Source organism: Lactuca virosa, chromosome 3 (genome assembly GCF_052849685.1).
Source record: "Lactuca virosa cultivar CGN04683 chromosome 3, Lactuca_virosa_CGN04683_v6, whole genome shotgun sequence".
Taxonomy (NCBI): Eukaryota; Viridiplantae; Streptophyta; class Magnoliopsida; order Asterales; family Asteraceae; genus Lactuca; species Lactuca virosa.
Genome location: NC_136428.1, coordinates 267,432,561 through 267,438,368, shown reverse-complemented (window position 1 = coordinate 267,438,368; position 5,808 = coordinate 267,432,561). Strand labels below are relative to the sequence as shown.

Genomic DNA, 5,808 nt, shown 5'->3' with positions numbered 1-5,808 from the left:
AAATTCCTTGCTGCTACCTACTTATTCTCGAAGTATCTCATAGTAGCAGTAACTCCTAGGCTAAGGCATCACAACTCAGGCCACTCTAGTCCTAATATGAATACCTAGCCTACTCTAGCATGCATATCATATCTCATAACACATAATGTAAGGGTATTTTGGGAAATCACCGTTCAGGCGCTGACTGATCGTACACACTGCTACGTTCTGCTTTTCTCAAAAGTCCTTTACTCTTTTGGAAAAATTGTTTCTTTTATGAAAAATTCTCTCAAATCCTCAGTTTGAGTTCAAATACGCCCGGAGGTGTATCCGAGTCTCTCAAACCAAGGCTCTGATACCAACTTGTAACAACGTAAATTTTCAAAACAAGTTTTCATTTTAAAAACATACTTTCATTCATAAAATATCATAGTAACCCAAAGTATCACATGTTTCACAATAAACAAATCCCAAGATCCTCGAATACATAAATTCTCTCAGTGTGAAACGAGATGATTAAACTCTATCATTATAGAATGAATGTTATGTTGATATTATAAAATTTCATGGTCATTAAATGTTTCATTAAAAAAAATCTTTTTATTATTAAAATATATTTTATTAAATTTTATAAAGTGTAATATATTATAAAATGTTAATATAATATATAAAGTAAAATAATAATATATTAATATATTAAACTGTAATAAAAAAATACATTATGAATACCTAAAAACAAGTAGTAGAGATTTTATTATTATTTACCTAATCTTTAAATTATTTTTACAAGATCGTTTTATATAAGTTTGAAAATTTTCACTTTGAAAATTTTCAAAGTTTGTCCCAGAGGAAAAGTACCATACACAACAATCGCTATTCCCAAACACTCCAGAAGTAAATGAAACCTGTGCTTCATGCAAAGCCTCGTATGTCCAAGTCATCACACACGTGTCATCACCATGTATCTTCCCTTTCATCTTTAAAAACCCCATCTTTCTTCCACCTCTTCCACCATTACAAATCATGGCAACTACTTACGACCGTCAACACCACACCGCCCAACCCCACTTCCGCTATGACCGCACAACCGGCGATAAACTCCCTTACCCGCAACCAGGTCCATCCGGCAGCAAAATAATGGCGATCATGGCCTTACTTCCAATCGGCGGGATCTTACTTGGCCTAGCGGGAATCACCCTCGTCGGAACAATGATCGGACTTGCTGTTGCTACTCCGGTGTTCATCATTTTCAGCCCTGTTATTGTCCCGGCGATTTTAACAATCGGCTTGGCTGTCACTGGGTTTTTGACATCGGGAACTTTTGGGTTGACTGGGCTGAGCTCGTTGTCGTACTTGGTGAACCTGTTGAGGCAGTCAACACCGTCGCTTCAAGATCAGATAGACTATGCGAAGGAAACGGTTCAGGATGTGGGAGTGTATACCGGGCAGAAGACGAAGGAGATGGGTCAGACGATTCAGCAGAAGGCTCATGAGCTGGGACCTCAGGGTCAGACCGGTCAAGGGCATCAAGTTGGTGGAGGTGTTCATGTTCAAACTGGTGGTGGGAAAGAAGGTGGGAAAGGTGGTGATCGGACTTGAGGATTTGAAGATTTAAAGAGTGTGTGGGAATAATGTTAATTGTAATCTTTTAGTTGTGTTTTCGAATGTTTGTTTTGTTGTACTTTTTTTCCGGTGGTATAAACGTTTGTTAGTACTTATGTGTGTGAAGATTTGGTTTTCATATGATCGGATGTTTTGGTTGAATCAAAATCAAGTTAAATGGAGATTAATCTATCACCTCATATATGTTGAATGTTTAAACTCATCGATTTATTCAGTTGACAAATTTTCAGTAACAAAATGAATACCACGAGTCATTGGTAAGTCGTTAACTAAGATTCGCAACAAATTAAACATTGATGTGCATTTTGGTACGATATAGCTGCAAGAACAGTAATGCGACTCAACTTTTTGTTTGAGAGTTCAAATTCTATGATAAGTAAAGGGATGGATTTAATCTAATATCTCTAACTATTGTAACGTATCTTTAAATATTATTAAATTAAAATATTATTAAAGAGAACCAATGAAACAATTAGGGCATTTTATTGTATTTCAATCTTATTTTTACATCTTTAAATCGAATTGCTAGAATCGAAGACATCATCTTTTCAAATAGAATTGCTATCGAACTGCTGACATCATGTTTTCAAATAGAATTTTCAAATAGAACTGCTATCGAACTGCTGACATCGTGTTTTCAAATAGAATTCAAACGCAATTACATTTAATTATAGAATGTTTAAATTCAGTAATTATAGAAAGTGTGTTATCAATTGAAGAATATCATTCTATTTATATACGAATTCTATTTATATACGAGATATCAGTTTCTTTCAATAATATTGCTCATAATTTAACTCCTTTATTTATAACTTTTGGTTTCAAAATTCGAATCCGGTTAGTTTTTTTTTTTTTTTTTTTTGAAAAAACTCATTAAATAAGCATTTCAATAATTCGGTTATTAACCTATAAAATCTAATATAATCTCGCTAAATCAACAAAATATTTTACAGTCAAAATTAAAGTCAATATTATTCATAATTTATCTTCTAGTATATCCCACGTAAAATAAATCAATGTAAGATAATGATTTGAATTTTAAAACTCATTAAATAAGCAAGTCAATTAATTTGAAATTTTGAATTAATAGCCAAAAATCTCCAAGATGATATCTTAGGATTCTAATTTTTTTTTTTGAAGATAATGATTTCATTATTAAAAAACACCCTATATACAATTACATTGAGGTTATTCTTATTTTGGATTGAGTCATATGATTTATAGTGTTCTTCAACGGTGTTCTTCTTCAATTTTTTTACAGGTTCTTTCTTTACTCTGTTCTCCTTCTTCTTCTCCAATTTCTTGCAAATACTTTGTTCTTATTACATGTTATTACTGTATTCCTGTTGAGAGGTCATAAAAAAAATTAATCAATCTACTTTAAGCATATTAGTTTCATTCATTTAGTTATAAAAACAAAATTATATCCTTTAAGTCGATTTTTTTAATGTGTTAGACATATGTTTGTTTGTGAGTCTGTGTATAATCAACGTTATATCCTCTGTTTGCAACATTCCTGAAACTTGTATAATCAATGTTCTTAATATGTGATGGTTATCAAATGTAATCATGAATCAAATACAATGATATATATCATTGAATGAACTTGTATATTTCTATACACCACATAAAAAAAATAATCCTCTATATTGAATACTATTTGCATGATGAATGAGGACAGAACATCTATGCATATATACGTTCTCTTTACCTGAAATACCCCTACCCCTGCCACTGCTGCCCCCTTCTATTGTTATAATTTTTTTCTTTAATATTTTACTCATTTAAAATTGTGAATATGATAGTATACAGGGGAAATATGGTCATTTTGGATGTTAAAGTCTGCTATATTTATGAACATAAAAAATAATTTATATTGCTATATATTGTTGTCAATTTTAAAAAAATATTTTATAAATTACAACAATGTACTTTGAAAGTACATTGTTGTTTTAAACTATTAATGTAAACAAATAAAAAAGTTCAAACTACATAGTCAGTTTTTTAGCTATATAAGTCAAAACTACGAATCTCTGAATTTTTTGATAAATTATATGTAAATACCAACTTTTTATTAGATAGAAAATTGCTTTAAAAAATTATTTATATTGCTATATATTGTTGTCCATTTAAAAAAATATATTTTACAAATTACAGCAATATACTTTGAAAGTACATTGTTGTTTTAAACTGTTTTTGTAAACATATATTTTAATAAAAATACACAGATTTGAAGGGTGTCACACTAAACGAGTAATGGTATATACTTCTTGATATGTTTTTTGATGAACATCAGCAAAAACTATTTATACTTACTTTATTGTCAGGTTTGCATTATGATGTTTTTAAAAGTATATATAACATCATTCATATTTGGATTATAAGAATTTTATTTTATTTTTATAATTTTGATTTTGATTACATACAAAAGACTTTATACATTATATGTTTTAGACTAAATTACATTCGGCGCCTTGAGTTTCAAAAGTTACAAAGTTTGTCCCTAAAACTATATTTCCACTCTGACGCTATGGTTTTGAATTGTTCATGTTTTGCCTATTTTACCTGGTCCATATTACTTGGTTGATTCACGTGTGTTTAATAATCATTAATTTTTCCCAAACAGAAACATGGGTTAAAGCAACATTACCTTCATGGACCAACTTGATGTTTCAAAATGTCAATTTACCATGAGAGTAAGAATAATCTGTCTCATGAAACATCTTGCTCATGGATCTTCAACAAAGACTTACAAAATTGATATGATTCTCATTGATGAACAGTTAATAACAAATTTTTTTATTTATGAATTTTCTTACATATTTATTCTAACCACATATAACAATATATAAACTGGTTTTTTGTGCATTTAGGGAAGGAAGATTGAGGCAGAGGTTACTAACAGATGGGTTGAAATATTTAAAAGTTTGCTTCATGGGGATTTTTTTTACTACATCCAAAATCCACAACTTGGTCTTACTCAAAACAAAAATAGTTTTGTTGATAATGAAAATAAAATCAATATTTATATCACAACCAAAGTTACACCATGCAATTAGTGGACTGGATTCTCTTTCATAAACTTCAACGCCATTTTGGATGGTGCCTTTGTTGAGAACACACATATTGGTTAGTTTATATGTTACAATCTAACGATTTATATAATGATATTATCATATTTACCATCGCTCACCGTGTCGAAACTTTTATACTAATCTTCCATTTTTTATCTTATATAATAAATGTTATTGGAGATATTGTGCGATGCTTCCCAATGGAAACTCTTATGAACGAGAAAAATAAATTATCAAAGAGAGTCAATTTGAGCTTGGAAGATCTAGAGAATGTTTACTTTTCAAAATTTTGTGTTAAATTTTACTTTATAATGTCATTTTATATTGTATATTTATTATTCTTTTGGTTTTGGTAGAAGCAAACAAATAAATGTAACACTCTGGGATGAGTATGCACAACAGTTTGATGACTATTTTGAAAAAAAAACCAAACTAACTCGTATGGTAGTTGTTATTAAATGCGGAAAAATATCTTATTATAGAGGTTTGTTCATTACTCTGATTCACAATTTTAACCTTAAAAAAATTTCAAAATATTATTCTTCCTTTTACTATAAATGAATATACATTTATAATAACTTCATTATGAATCATTTCAAAACGTTTCTTCGTCACAAATTGCTTCACTACCACTAGGATCTTCATTAATGATCCTATTAAGGAGATTCTTACATTCAAGGAGAAGTTTGATAAATTCCTTATTATATGGAATTCCTTATTATATTGTTTGCATATTATTATTGTTTTACTCTTATTTTAAAGCAACAAAAATAACATCTTCTTCATTGTTAACATTTATTTCCAAAGCCGGTACCAAAAGCACATCTGCTAATTGTAGCAATGTTTCGTCCTCCATCATCTACTCTGAAAATGACGATTTCTTTCATAAGTTAGATTTTCATGTTTTTGTTGATCTCCAACAAGTAAATGAGGTTTATATACTTAACTTTCATTTATAAAATATACATTATGTCAAATAGTTTTTCGATTAATTTTACCCTCATATTTCATTTTACCTTTTTTCAAGGTTGTAAAAATCGCTTAACGGTAGCTCGACGGTCGACTGGTGTTAAGGGATTAATCGGTCTTGGCGGGGATTAATCGAGGATTAATCGGGGACCATAGATTATTA

General features: G+C 29.9%; 1 pseudogene across 1 annotated transcript; it reads left to right on the top strand.

Moving 5' to 3' along the window:
* The first annotated feature begins 997 nt into the window (after positions 1-997).
* LOC145162943 (oleosin pseudogene) lies at positions 998-1,765 on the top strand (annotated as a pseudogene). The gene has a single exon (XR_013739450.1). The product of XR_013739450.1 is annotated as an oleosin pseudogene (transcript).
* The last annotated feature ends 4,043 nt before the right edge of the window (positions 1,766-5,808 follow it).